Below are 15,755 nucleotides of genomic sequence, written 5' to 3'. Positions count from 1 at the left end.
TTGATTTGATTTTACTATATATATTGATTTTCATTTTGTATTATGTTATACTTTAGTATAGTTTTTTAGTTATACTTGAATTAACATTACAAATGTACTCTATTTGATGTAGAAAACTACTTCCTATTTTTTATAAAAATTACTAGGAGCTTCACCTCTGACAATTTAACCATAGTTTTTTTGTATCATTTAAGTCTATTCACCAACAGAGTTGAGTTGTAGTCAATCAGCATTCATTTTACATTATGTATGTGAGTTCTGATTGGTTAACTTCAGCTTTGACTCACATCTTTGATGGTGAATACAGTAATAAGTGGATCTCTTCTCCTGTAGGTTAACTTATTAACTAACTAAATAAATATATCATAGCTGACTTACCATTGATCACTCATTAAAAGAAAATCTAATTCAAAAATAATGTAAGCAAAGTAAGAGCTAAGTATTTTTTTAAAATAAGCATGATGCTTTAATTCTTACTTTATAAATACACAAGAAATGCCATGAGGTAAATGGTAGTTACCCCTTATTAACATTCCCTAGAAATTGTGAATAATATAAAACAGAAAATAAACAATATTACGCATTTTCTTACAAAACAATTTATATTTTTGGTAGTGTGACAATAAAGCAAATTTTCAACTTCAGTTATGGATGATTGATATCTACAAAAAGGATCATTTATATGTACAAAGACTAGAAAAAGAAGTACAAAAACAGTTTTGTTCTGAGAATAAAAGGTATTAGCATGAAGAGAGAATTTTAGGATCAATAAGACTGTTAAAAATTTATTTTGATAAACTCTTAGTTTATAAATCTTTTTTTAGTTGAGGTAGATGTAGTCTATGCAGAACCTCTTCTGTGGAATTTAATAAAAGGCAAGTTACAAAATTTATTTAATAATAGAATTTTAATAATAGAAACTTATTTAATAATTTTTGACAGAGCTTTTATAACTTTGCTGCCACTTTTAATGTAGAAAGATGATCAAACATTTAAATCATAATCAACAATAGGTTGCAAAAACAATTATAAAACTGTTGTATTGGAAATCTATGACAATGTTGCCATAAGTTCTTGATGGATAGCCAATCCTTATAATTTTATCAACATGTTCTGTGAAGGTTAATTTTTCTCAAAACTTATAGGTCTAAGTTGTGCCCCAGGCTTATGGGTTTTAGTGAAGATGAAGCTTATAAACTATCACAGCACATGATGTCTGAATGTGACCAAACTCTCTAAGTGCAAAACCTGAGCTAACTTGATGCAAGTTTATCTTCTGCTGTAAGATATTACAAAATTGTGATTCATCCTTGAACATTGTGTACAGGTAATCCCCGTATAACACGGCACTTCTATAGCACGAGTTCACTTTAATACTGTTCAGGAATTAGGTAAAACCCTCGTACAACATGAAATGTATTAAAAACTGTTACTAGTTGATGATTTTCACGCTGAGATCATCATATAGAATGAATAATCTCTGGTAAAATATTTACTTAAATGAGTATTTTACCCATAAAAAAAATCTATATAAAGCTGAAAAACTGGATTCTATCACTGTGTGTCAAAAATGGCCACTAGGGGCGCCCCTAGCAATTATTTAAATTAACAATATAAATTATTTTATATATATTTTTACAGTATAATATTCAGTATATTATTATTTTTATTTGTAATTTTGTATGCCTTGATGCCTGCATCGGCCTTTTGTGAATCATAAATCTGATTTTAAAGAAGGATTTAACAGCATGTTTTTCTAATTTTTGGAACCTAACCCCCCCTTTTCGCACTAGTTCTTTGTTTCGTATAACACTGCAATTTTTTGGAACGTAACTCCCGTGTTATACGGGGGTTACCTGTATTATAAATATACTTGCTAAATTCACTCTGTTATGTGGATTTCTTTGTGATTACCAAAGATTTGGTTTTTGTCCACCTTCACCATGACCACATTGTCTTATCAATTTCTTGTTAGCTTTAATGTTAGCCCAGAATTTTCTGTTCTTAATCTTCATTCTATTTCCTTATAATTTAAGTGTCATCTTTTACCTGAAATATTTCTTACTGATTTCATTTGAGCCTGTTATCATCGCTTCTAGATTTGGCTTCAGTTTCTGGATCTTTACATAATTGTGGGGAAGGTACACTACATGGGTCTGTGTTTACCCAGTTTCCTTTTGGAGACCAGTAGAGTGAGAACTATGTTAAAGCCCAACAAAGTATGGCTTTAGCATAGTCCTGGTGCAGGTGAACTGTTTCTAGGATATCCATCTGAACTTTGTAATATTTTCTATGCAGTCTGAATGCTAGTTGTTCCTCCAACATAATAGTCATAACTTAAAAACGTAGAGTGGATGTCACGCCAACAATTTTACTGACTCAAGAGAAAAATTCACATAAAAAAGCATTTTTTAAAAAATCTGTTTGAAAAGCTATTTTATTCCGGTTCTGCCTGAAGACAATATTTATATAAATACGTCAAAAACACTCGCAGGATATTAAAACATTTCTTAAAACGTTCTTTAATGCCTTTTTTAATGTGAATTTTTCTCTTGAATCAGTAAAATTTTTGGCTTGACATCCACTCTGTTTTTAAGTTTCTTAACAAGATGAGTACTAGAAACCAGATGTTCTTTTTTATGTTGAATCTGCATAGCTGGGCATGTAGCTTATGCTGTGGCATAAGCTACATGCCCAGCTAGTTTTTCTGCTGAGGTGTAGAGGCCGTAATATTGTACCCAAGTGCATCACCATCAACTACAAGGCTTTTTCTTTGTCTACGAGATACTTTGAAACGTATGGCAAAATCCATCCTCTTGAAGTTAATCAAAGTGAAACACAAGTCTCTGGTCAATGTTGAACTTAAACTATATGTTGCCCACCTGCACTTCGCTAAAGAATGTGACCCCCTCCTCACTCTACGACCTACTTGGAAAAGTGCACAGTATTGCATCGAGATTTGCCTCAAAGGTAAGGGCTCGATTAAACAAGAAATCCAGTGGCTCTTCAGTGCTGCACACAAACAACAAAATCCAGTGCAGCCAATCCCATTCCACAACTACACAGGGGAGACTATTCCGTCCCAAATTTCCAAGATATTGCAACAGGGACCCAAGTATATTCCTCCACCATGTGACATGAGTGCCTCTGAAGCAGTCCCGGCGGCCCTGGGAATGCTGAAGAGTTGCCAAGCGGCAACCAGATTCCCACAAATGGAGCTCTCGGTCATCTCTACACTTGCCTTGGTGAGAACAAACATCCGCTTGTACCAAAAGCCATCTTTATGACCATTCTGTAAGGCATACCTGTCAACATCCAACATGATATTCATATCGTGACAACTGCTACTACACCGGATTAAATTAATAAAACCTACTTAAAGCCTGTTACCGGTGGGGTTCGCTGAAAATCGTTACAAACGTTTTCGAACTATAAAGTTCTTCTTCAGGTAACCGACGACCGTTAATCGAATGCAATTCGAATAAAATCCTAATGGAATACGATTCCGAATTCTATCGCTTGGATCGTTGACGTCATCCAGGCATGCGCTCTTACCGGCTGTGTACTATCTTAAGTTCTTGTTTATGAGTGCTTGCCATGCCGTTGACAGGGCGATTTCGTCCTTATTGTTGATGCAGTTATCTTCCTTGAGATTAGCCTTATATATGCACAGAGCTTCCAGCCATCTAAGATGGTTTACGCATTGAGTTGTGTGTATTATTTTGGCTTGATTGAGAAAAGGTTCTATTTCCGGATCCGAGGCATAGATAGCAAGAGCGGTGGTTGACCTCGCGTGTAAAATATCACTCTCGTGTTCTTTTAGTCTTACTTCCAGGGAGCGCTTCGTGGATCCTACGTAGATTAGACCTCTGTCCGTTCTATGGTCCATAATCGGGATGGAGTATACGCCCGGAAGACGTTCCTTGTTGGAAATGTCTTTACCGTTCTTTAATATATCCGAAATTGTAGCGCATCTTCTGTAGGCTATGCGTATATTCTTTTTCTTAGCTATTGATCTGTATATTGCTTCAAGATATGGATTATATGTGACCGGTATGAGATTAGGTCTAACTTCCTCGTGAAGCTGTTTAGGTTGTGGATCTTGGCTATTGTGTTTGCGGATCAATTTACTTGCAATCCCTTGGTAACCATGTTTCTCGGCTATGTGATGTATACGATTCAGTTCGGCTTGTAAAGAGCTCTGGGATGACGAGTGTGTATAAGCTCTCTTAATTAAAGCGTTAAATGCTGCTGTTTTATATTGCGGCGGGTCGCAGGATCCTGCCGGTATATAGAGATGTTCTGCCTCTGGTTTACGGTAGACCTCTGTGTGGATGGACGTTTGGTCGATTTTGATGTTGATGTCGAGGAAATGCGCTTCCGTAACGTGTGCTTGGTCTATCTCTAGGGTCATGCCGTAAGGATTATCATTGAATGCCCCGACAAACTCAGATATGTCTGGTTTCCGTCTCCACAGGATGAGAATATCATCTATGTATCTTTTATATAGTAAGATGTTCGGTGAATACTTCGTGATGATCCTAGATTCCAATTGCCTCACCACCATCTCACATAGATCTCCTGCGATGGGGCTGCCCATCGGCACCCCTCTACCTTGGGCATATGTGACCCCCTTGAATTGGAAAAAGGAGTTATAACATAATAGATGCGCCAATTCTAAAATCTGTTGATGCAGAGAGCTGTCATTTACGATGTTAAAGAGTTTGTCTCTAAGGGCGCAAAATACCGGTGGTAGTTTGATTGACGGGTATAACGACTTAAAGTCCAACACTGTTATGAAGCCGGGAGATGCTGGTAACTTTCCAAGTTTGGATAATAGTTCCGCTGGATTCGTCAGAGCATATGGGTATCCTTCCAAGTCGTTCGACAGTAGCTTATGAGCGCGTCTCTCCAGTTCAATGGTTGGAGCTCTCGCTTTGTCAATAACGGGTCTTAACTGTTGACCCGGTTTGTGGATCTTCGCGAAGGCGAAGATCCTAGGACTGTCCGGAGAATCTATTACGATATTCCTTAATCCCAGGCGTTTAGCTAACTTCGTGTTGGAAAATCTTTTGACTTTCGCCTGTAAGCTATCTATTGCATTAATGGGCGCCCTGGTGCATTGAGTGCTGTTAATATGTTCCTCTATACGACTATTGTACGTATCCCGCTTCATGAGAACGAAAGAATGGCTTTTGTCGGCTCTGACTAAGGTGACTTTATTTTGTTGCATCCATCTTTTTGTGCGTTCCACGTTATATTTTATTCGTTTGCTGTCCTGAGGCTGCTTGGAATTTTTAAGTTTGTGTGTGGCTTTCCATCTAAAGTATTCCTTCTCCACCTGCGTTAAACCTGTTATCAGGGATTCTAATTCCGGAATGGTGTTTATTTCTTCTGTAGACGGTGCGGGTGCAAATTTGGGACCCAAGCTCAAGACTTTGTGAGCGTAATCGGGTATCTTCAAGTCGTCCCACACGAGGTACGGGAATGAGGGTTGTCGCGGTTTTCGTGGTGTCTGCAATCGAAAGATCCACCTGAGTTTTCGATTATATCTCTTCTTCAATGAGATCCCGAGCTTTTCCTGTATGGTTACTAGCCGTATGTTTTCCTGGGATAACAAGTAGGGATTCCGATCAAACAGTGCGTTCTCAATCTTGATCAGCTCTGCGATGTTGGAGTATATTTGCTTCCTCGTTACGCGTATTGCTCGGTTTAAGCACATACTCTGTATTTTTGGCAGCAAAGGTTCACTACCCGGAGGGAGTCGAATTCGGAAAAACGACATAGGTAGTACTTTTTCGTTTTTGCATTCTCTCAGAAAGTCGTATCTGGCTCTTGCCTTAGTTAGGCGTATGAGCGTTCGCTTGTAGCTATTAGCCGGCATCGCTAATTAATACGTGACAACTGCTACTACACCGGATTAAATTAATAAAACCTACTTAAAGCCTGTTACCGGTGGGGTTCGCTGAAAATCGTTACAAACGTTTTCGAACTATAAAGTTCTTCTTCAGGTAACCGACGACCGTTAATCGAATGCAATTCGAATAAAATCCTAATGGAATACGATTCCGAATTCTATCGCTTGGATCGTTGACGTCATCCAGGCATGCGCTCTTACCGGCTGTGTACTATCTTAAGTTCTTGTTTATGAGTGCTTGCCATGCCGTTGACAGGGCGATTTCGTCCTTATTGTTGATGCAGTTATCTTCCTTGAGATTAGCCTTATATATGCACAGAGCTTCCAGCCATCTAAGATGGTTTACGCATTGAGTTGTGTGTATTATTTTGGCTTGATTGAGAAAAGGTTCTATTTCCGGATCCGAGGCATAGATAGCAAGGGCGGTGGTTGACCTCGCGTGTAAAATATCACTCTCGTGTTCTTTTAGTCTTACTTCCAGGGAGCGCTTCGTGGATCCTACGTAGATTAGACCTCTGTCCGTTCTATGGTCCATAATCGGGATGGAGTATACGCCCGGAAGACGTTCCTTGTTGGAAATGTCTTTACCGTTCTTTAATATATCCGAAATTGTAGCGCATCCTGTGGAGACGGAAACCAGACATATCTGAGTTTGTCGGGGCATTCAATGATAATCCTTACGGCATGACCCTAGAGATAGACCAAGCACACGTTACGGAAGCGCATTTCCTCGACATCAACATCAAAATCGACCAAACGTCCATCCACACAGAGGTCTACCGTAAACCAGAGGCAGAACATCTCTATATACCGGCAGGATCCTGCGACCCGCCGCAATATAAAACAGCAGCATTTAACGCTTTAATTAAGAGAGCTTATACACACTCGTCATCCCAGAGCTCTTTACAAGCCGAACTGAATCGTATACATCACATAGCCGAGAAACATGGTTACCAAGGGATTGCAAGTAAATTGATCCGCAAACACAATAGCCAAGATCCACAACCTAAACAGCTTCACGAGGAAGTTAGACCTAATCTCATACCGGTCACATATAATCCATATCTTGAAGCAATATACAGATCAATAGCTAAGAAAAAGAATATACGCATAGCCTACAGAAGATGCGCTACAATTTCGGATATATTAAAGAACGGTAAAGACATTTCCAACAAGGAACGTCTTCCGGGCGTATACTCCATCCCGATTATGGACCATAGAACGGACAGAGGTCTAATCTACGTAGGATCCACGAAGCGCTCCCTGGAAGTAAGACTAAAAGAACACGAGAGTGATATTTTACACGCGAGGTCAACCACCGCTCTTGCTATCTATGCCTCGGATCCGGAAATAGAACCTTTTCTCAATCAAGCCAAAATAATACACACAACTCAATGCGTAAACCATCTTAGATGGCTGGAAGCTCTGTGCATATATAAGGCTAATCTCAAGGAAGATAACTGCATCAACAATAAGGACGAAATCGCCCTGTCAACGGCATGGCAAGCACTCATAAACAAGAACTTAAGATAGTACACAGCCGGTAAGAGCGCATGCCTGGATGACGTCAACGATCCAAGCGATAGAATTCGGAATCGTATTCCATTAGGATTTTATTCGAATTGCATTCGATTAACGGTCGTCGGTTACCTGAAGAAGAACTTTATAGTTCGAAAACGTTTGTAACGATTTTCAGCGAACCCCACCGGTAACAGGCTTTAAGTAGGTTTTATTAATTTAATCCGGTGTAGTAGCAGTTGTCACGTATTAATTAGCGATGCCGGCTAATAGCTACAAGCGAACGCTCATACGCCTAACTAAGGCAAGAGCCAGATACGACTTTCTGAGAGAATGCAAAAACGAAAAAGTACTACCTATGTCGTTTTTCCGAATTCGACTCCCTCCGGGTAGTGAACCTTTGCTGCCAAAAATACAGAGTATGTGCTTAAACCGAGCAATACGCGTAACGAGGAAGCAAATATACTCCAACATCGCAGAGCTGATCAAGATTGAGAACGCACTGTTTGATCGGAACCCCTACTTGTTATCCCAGGAAAACATACGGCTAGTAACCATACAGGAAAAGCTCGGGATCTCATTGAAGAAGAGATATAATCGAAAACTCAGGTGGATCTTTCGATTGCAGACACCACGAAAACCGCGACAACCCTCATTCCCGTACCTCGTGTGGGACGACTTGAAGATACCCGATTACGCTCACAAAGTCTTGAGCTTGGGTCCCAAATTTGCACCCGCACCGTCTACAGAAGAAATAAACACCATTCCGGAATTAGAATCCCTGATAACAGGTTTAACGCAGGTGGAGAAGGAATACTTTAGATGGAAAGCCACACACAAACTTAAAAATTCCAAGCAGCCTCAGGACAGCAAACGAATAAAATATAACGTGGAACGCACAAAAAGATGGATGCAACAAAATAAAGTCACCTTAGTCAGAGCCGACAAAAGCCATTCTTTCGTTCTCATGAAGCGGGATACGTACAATAGTCGTATAGAGGAACATATTAACAGCACTCAATGCACCAGGGCGCCCATTAATGCAATAGATAGCTTACAGGCGAAAGTCAAAAGATTTTCCAACACGAAGTTAGCTAAACGCCTGGGATTAAGGAATATCGTAATAGATTCTCCGGACAGTCCTAGGATCTTCGCCTTCGCGAAGATCCACAAACCGGGTCAACAGTTAAGACCCGTTATTGACAAAGCGAGAGCTCCAACCATTGAACTGGAGAGACGCGCTCATAAGCTACTGTCGAACGACTTGGAAGGATACCCATATGCTCTGACGAATCCAGCGGAACTATTATCCAAACTTGGAAAGTTACCAGCATCTCCCGGCTTCATAACAGTGTTGGACTTTAAGTCGTTATACCCGTCAATCAAACTACCACCGGTATTTTGCGCCCTTAGAGACAAACTCTTTAACATCGTAAATGACAGCTCTCTGCATCAACAGATTTTAGAATTGGCGCATCTATTATGTTATAACTCCTTTTTCCAATTCAAGGGGGTCACATATGCCCAAGGTAGAGGGGTGCCGATGGGCAGCCCCATCGCAGGAGATCTATGTGAGATGGTGGTGAGGCAATTGGAATCTAGGATCATCACGAAGTATTCACCGAACATCTTACTATATAAAAGATACATAGATGATATTCTCATCCTGTGGAGACGGAAACCAGACATATCTGAGTTTGTCGGGGCATTCAATGATAATCCTTACGGCATGACCCTAGAGATAGACCAAGCACACGTTACGGAAGCGCATTTCCTCGACATCAACATCAAAATCGACCAAACGTCCATCCACACAGAGGTCTACCGTAAACCAGAGGCAGAACATCTCTATATACCGGCAGGATCCTGCGACCCGCCGCAATATAAAACAGCAGCATTTAACGCTTTAATTAAGAGAGCTTATACACACTCGTCATCCCAGAGCTCTTTACAAGCCGAACTGAATCGTATACATCACATAGCCGAGAAACATGGTTACCAAGGGATTGCAAGTAAATTGATCCGCAAACACAATAGCCAAGATCCACAACCTAAACAGCTTCACGAGGAAGTTAGACCTAATCTCATACCGGTCACATATAATCCATATCTTGAAGCAATATACAGATCAATAGCTAAGAAAAAGAATATACGCATAGCCTACAGAAGATGCGCTACAATTTCGGATATATTAAAGAACGGTAAAGACATTTCCAACAAGGAACGTCTTCCGGGCGTATACTCCATCCCGATTATGGACCATAGAACGGACAGAGGTCTAATCTACGTAGGATCCACGAAGCGCTCCCTGGAAGTAAGACTAAAAGAACACGAGAGTGATATTTTACACGCGAGGTCAACCACCGCTCTTGCTATCTATGCCTCGGATCCGGAAATAGAACCTTTTCTCAATCAAGCCAAAATAATACACACAACTCAATGCGTAAACCATCTTAGATGGCTGGAAGCTCTGTGCATATATAAGGCTAATCTCAAGGAAGATAACTGCATCAACAATAAGGACGAAATCGCCCTGTCAACGGCATGGCAAGCACTCATAAACAAGAACTTAAGATAGTACACAGCCGGTAAGAGCGCATGCCTGGATGACGTCAACGATCCAAGCGATAGAATTCGGAATCGTATTCCATTAGGATTTTATTCGAATTGCATTCGATTAACGGTCGTCGGTTACCTGAAGAAGAACTTTATAGTTCGAAAACGTTTGTAACGATTTTCAGCGAACCCCACCGGTAACAGGCTTTAAGTAGGTTTTATGAGACTCCTAGTTTAGGACAAAGATAAGAAGTTCATCCTATGCAAGGAAGAAGTCTTTCTATGCAGGGCCACAGACTTTATCAATCAATCGCATGCTGTGGTCTTACGGGAGAACCCAACCCCTTCCGTGTTAAGGAAGACAAAGAAAATAGTGACTCTCCCAGGTATAACTACAGTCCTTTTGGGACGCTTGGATCCTCATCCAACATTGTGCCAGACTTTCCTTTGAGGCCAAAACACACAGAGGACTGGCCATTGAGGCCACTGGTTAACAAGAGGTCCCACCCCACCTACTTCCTTGGAAAAGCACTTGCTAACTTGCTTGGTGGGTTCTTCTCTCCTCCTTCCAAGTCTGTTGTGGCTAAGGCAACATTATCCACTACGCTAGGTGGTGTGTCCCCTAATTCATACACCTACAAAATGGATGGTGTTGCATTATATCCTTCTATATTGCATTTTGAGGCAGTGATGCATGCTAACACCTTGCTTATCAAGGAGGGCTTTACTGCACAGCAGGTTTTAGAGATTCAGGAAACATTACTCTTCATCACAGAACACAATTACTTCCACTTCAATGGGAGGATATACCTGCAAAAAATAGGGTGTACCAATGGGCTCACAGCTGTCTGCTGTATTAGCAGAATTGGTCACGAGAAATCTTGAACACAGGGTCTTAGATTTCCTCTCACAATAGCTTACCCCTTGAAATACTTGAGGTACGTGGATGACATTTTTCTGGCGTGGCAGGATTCAGAGCACTCTTTTCTGATATTAGAGCGTCATCTGATGAGTGTATACTCGAATAAAAGAGAAACGTTTACTGGAATGTAAAACAAACGTACTACACCTTTAATGTATCCAGTAGGAAGTCTTCATTAGCTTAAAAACGTTTTCGGCTGCGTTAATCAGCCTTCGTCAGTTAAACAAATACCAAAAACGAACGAAATTCGAAACTACAAAAAACGGCGTTCGAAATTTACAAAAAACCGCGTCTGCGCATTGACGGGTCTAAGCTCCGTTTTCCGTGTCAAAACGTAATGTTATTCGACAAGTGACTTCCAGGCCGTTGATAGGCCATGTCCGCATCCCGGTGGTTGATGCAAAGCGTAGATAAGTGCGCTTTATGTATTTCCATTTTTTCCAAGTATTTGATAGCCTGCCTGGATCTAGTGGCTCTTACGATAGAGGCCTTATCCTAGGTCTTGGCGACCTTTGCTAGACAACGAGATATAACGGTGCATTGGGATAAGGCCTCCATCGTAAGAGCCACTAGATCCAGGCAGGCTATCAAATACTTGGAAAAAATGGAAATACATAAAGCGCACTTATCTACGCTTTGCATTAACCACCGGGATGCGGACGGCCTATCAACGGCCTGGAAGTCACTTGTCGAATAACATTACGTTTTGACACGGAAAACGGAGCTTAGACCCGTCAATGCGCAGACGCGGTTTTTTGTAGTTTCGAATTTCGTTCGTTTTTGGTATTCGTTTAACTTACGAAGGCTGATTAACGCAGCTGAAAACGTTTTTAAGCTAATGAAGACTTCCTACTGGATACATTAAAGGTGTAGTACGTTTGAGTGTATATTCACTCCTCTATCAGCTTCACTTGGGAAAAAGAGTTCGGGAGAAAAATTGCATTTTTTAGACTTGGACATCTCCAAGACCCAGGGAGGTTTGGCATTCTCTGTATACCACAAATTTGATAGCGTTTCCCCAATTATCCCTGCCATGGCCTTTCAGCTGCAATAATATGTTAATATGGCCATAGCCCCTTAATTCAGAAGGGCCTTTTTGGTGCATTCCTCACATTTTACCAACTTTGAATTCAGGATCATCCACACAGTGGTACGTGCAGCAGAATATGGCTCCACCAAATACAACCATATTTTAAACAGAGTTAAAAGATCCCTTTTCCCAGCTACTACCTTACATAGCCCAAGGACTGGACAGTAGTCTGCCCCTCTCTGCCATTTTGTGGCTGCCTCACAGCCTGGATTTTCTGTATTTTTTAGGCAAAATGCCTTACTTTTATCCATCACCCCACATTCTGCTTTGAGGAGGCTTTTATGTAACAATGGGGATGCGGTTTTGATTCTAGAAAAGTTGGGCGTTTATTCTATTTCCTTGGAAAAACCCAATGTCTGGGGCACACACCCACTGTATAGGGGAAAACCACCAGGATGCTATCGAGCCGCGTATCAGAGCACCAATGTTCCGTCTCGGGGCAGCTGTGACATCAAACTATCCAAGATGGTTGTACAGCATCACCACACCCCACTTTGGGACTGTGTGGTGATGCTCAGGTGCTGTGAAGAACAGAATTTGGTATACATTTGGGAGGCCCTCTTCACCACACTGCTATCTCCTTGCAACTTGCACCGTTGAGTTGCCTGGGATTTGGATCAGTCTATACAAACAGTTAAAACACCTGCATTAGCTTTGTTTCTATACCCTACCTTCTCTGCACTGTAAGACACATGTGTGACGATGTTATGCAAATTTAAATTAATATTCTATTGTGTTATATTCTAAACAGCTAATGTTGTTCTTGATCTCTGTGCAGTAAGGTGTATGCGTGATTATGTTATGCATATTTTAAATTTGACACTTTAGTCGCTTAGAACATAAGTTTAAAAATAATGTCATTTTTGTTCCAATTTAAAAAAAAAAAATTGCTTGAAAAAGCTATTTTATTCCAGTTCTGCCTGAAGATGACATTATAAATAAGTTGAAAGCACTTGCAGGATATTAAAACATTTCTTAAAATGTTCTTTAATGCCTTTTTATGTGAATTTTTCTCTTGAATCAATAATAATGTGAGAATTAATGTTTAATATACTTGAATCACTGACAAACAATTTATTTTTCAAGAGTCATAGCAGTGCATATCTGAATCTCCTAGTATTTTTGATGGCCTTTGAGAGACATTCTCTAACCTAGAAAGTATTGACTCATCTCTTTGATAGTCATGTTATATGAATTGACATGAGACACTGTTAAGTTAATATTCCTTCAAAAAGTTAAACATTTTTAGTAAGTTCTAAAACTAGTTTCTTATATTTCTTGGCCAGTGTTGCTAAGAAACTACTTGAAGAGAAAACAAATTTATACCTGGAAATCAATGTTGTGTTCCTTCCTCCCAATACTACCTGCCTCATACAGCTCATGGATCAAACAGTGATAGCTACTTTAATTATTATGCCCTTGTGTCCTTTTTAACTCTATTTAAAATTTATTTTGTATACTAGTCCTTTCTATATATTAACAGGACTTATCTGCATCCATAATTTCCAGTATAATAAGTCCTGTTAATATATAGAAAGTACTAATATACAAAATAAATTTTAAAATAGTAATAGCTACATTTAAACAATATTATATGAGGACAATAATGACTAAGGCCATCAAGGCAACTGACAGGGAAGATGGGCCACATTAACAGATTTTTGGAAGAACTATAAAATATGGAACTCAATAAACAATATTAGAGACTTGTGGACTGAAATAAAAGAGTCAACAATGAAAGGTTCCTGGAAACAATTATTTCCACAAATGATGAGTGATTTTATAAAGTTTGAAGAAACACCGGAAACTATCACAGATGAAATAGTTAGCCTAATGAATGAACTAAACTTGGACATCAACAATGAAGATGTTAATGAATTGATTGAATCTCAGTCAGTACCTCTGTCAAATGAATACTTAATTGAGCAACAATGAAATACACAATGAAAGTGAGGAAGAAGCTGATAAAAATGTCAAGACTTTCACAATTAAAAATATGAATGAAGCCTTCATGCATCTTGACAAATTTTTGACTATCACGGAAGAATGATCCCAATGGAGAACGTATATATCAAGTACGTAGGGCGATTGAGAAAGACATAGCATGTTATAGAAATCTTTATCAAGAAAAGAGAAAAAAAGGATGGTAGTCAACTAACTCTTGAAAAGTTTCTAAAGAAAACATCCAAAAGTGCTTAAACATGCCTCATTAACTTCATTATGTATACATATTGATAAATAAATACAGTAGAGCGTTGTTTATTTGAATCAGTTGGGGACTGGGGTTGTTCGGATAACCGATTATGTATGAAAAAATATATTAACCTATCTGATGTTGAAATTTTTTTTCGTTGCGTGTCGCTTCATGTTGAATTTTTGTCAATTTTAAGCCTAATGAAAATCTTTATAATAATAATTGAGGCTATTGTATCATTAAAAATTATTTCTTTATTTTGTACAAACAAAATAAATATATTGAAAAATATAAAAACAAAAAAAATTATACTTTAGAAGTTAATCTAGTATCAAAAACGTTCAATTCAGCACGACACAGTCCGACTGGAAAGCTTTTGGATAAACGATGCTCTACTGTACTTTAAAACAGTTTTTGGTACATATCTTTTTTTATATTACTTTCGAACATTCAACATTCACCCACACTTTCAGGAACCAGTTATGTGCGAAAGTCAAGGGCCGCTTATACTGCATTATTTTATTTGCTTTCAGTCTACTTCCAAGACCTGTGAAGTAGACTGAAGCCTGAAGCACACCAAAAGAGTTTAATTTTTTCCACCATCCTGCTGGGAGGAAAGATAAGGTTATATTTTTTATTTGGAAAAATTCATCTTAAAAAAAGGAGAAATTTCTGTAAATATATAGTCAATTTAAAATTTATTGCATTTTTGTTAAATTTCTGATTGAAAATAATTTTTTATAATATGAACTACATCATTCAATTCCACTTTGCTCATCTATAATTAATTTATTTCTGAGATTCTGGAATGAAGTATAGATATGATAAAAGAAAAAACATGACTATAACTATGATTTAAAATATTTAAAGGGGTTTTTAAAGAAAATATAGAAGAATCCTGATTATTTAAGGTAATGTGGACAGATGCTACCTTGGATAGCAAAAAATTCAGATAAAATGAATGGCCATTGCCATTTTGGATTAAAAATTATGAACATGGAATATTTATGATATCACTTTTAAGCTCCTTTTTATATCTTAGTGAATTTAAACATATCTAAGAACATCATTTATTATATAGCTAATATAGGCACAACGTGATGATTTTGTAGCTCGTCTTTAAATAAGAGAGCATTGAAAACCATCTTTTATGCTAATTTTCAATCTTTCATTGATTATGAATTGCCCATCTGGTCAATGACTGCACCTTCCCTTTTACACAAGATTACTTCTGCTATGAATAAGATATATCTTACATTTAACAAAATGTGTAATCTGCCTTTCACTGCTGACTCTAATATTGCTAGAATTCATCTAGGCTTCCTATCTTTCTTCGAGAGAATTAAATATTTTGATCAGTTGATATATTACAAATATATTAATGGTCTTATTTATCAAGATTGGCTTTCACTCCAAATTCCATCAAGAAAACTTTACTCATTTACTTATGTTTTTACTCCTTTTTATCATCTAAATCTAACTCAATGATCTTTCTTCTATTGTATATCACGAAATCTTAATAAATTTGATGAATTTTTACATCTTGATCTTCCTGATT

General features: G+C 38.6%; 1 protein-coding gene across 2 annotated transcripts in view; it reads left to right on the top strand.

Annotated features, from left to right (window-relative positions):
* lqfR (clathrin interactor lqfR) overlaps window positions 1-15,755 on the top strand; it is a 61,856-nt gene that overhangs the window by 16,141 nt on the left and 29,960 nt on the right. The window lies entirely within an intron of this gene.

The sequence above is a fragment of the Centruroides vittatus genome, unplaced genomic scaffold (assembly GCF_030686945.1).
Source record: "Centruroides vittatus isolate TY-2023 unplaced genomic scaffold, ASM3068694v2 contig_990, whole genome shotgun sequence".
NCBI lineage: Eukaryota > Metazoa > Arthropoda > Arachnida > Scorpiones > Buthidae > Centruroides > Centruroides vittatus.
This window is presented reverse-complemented; position numbering and strand designations above follow the sequence as displayed.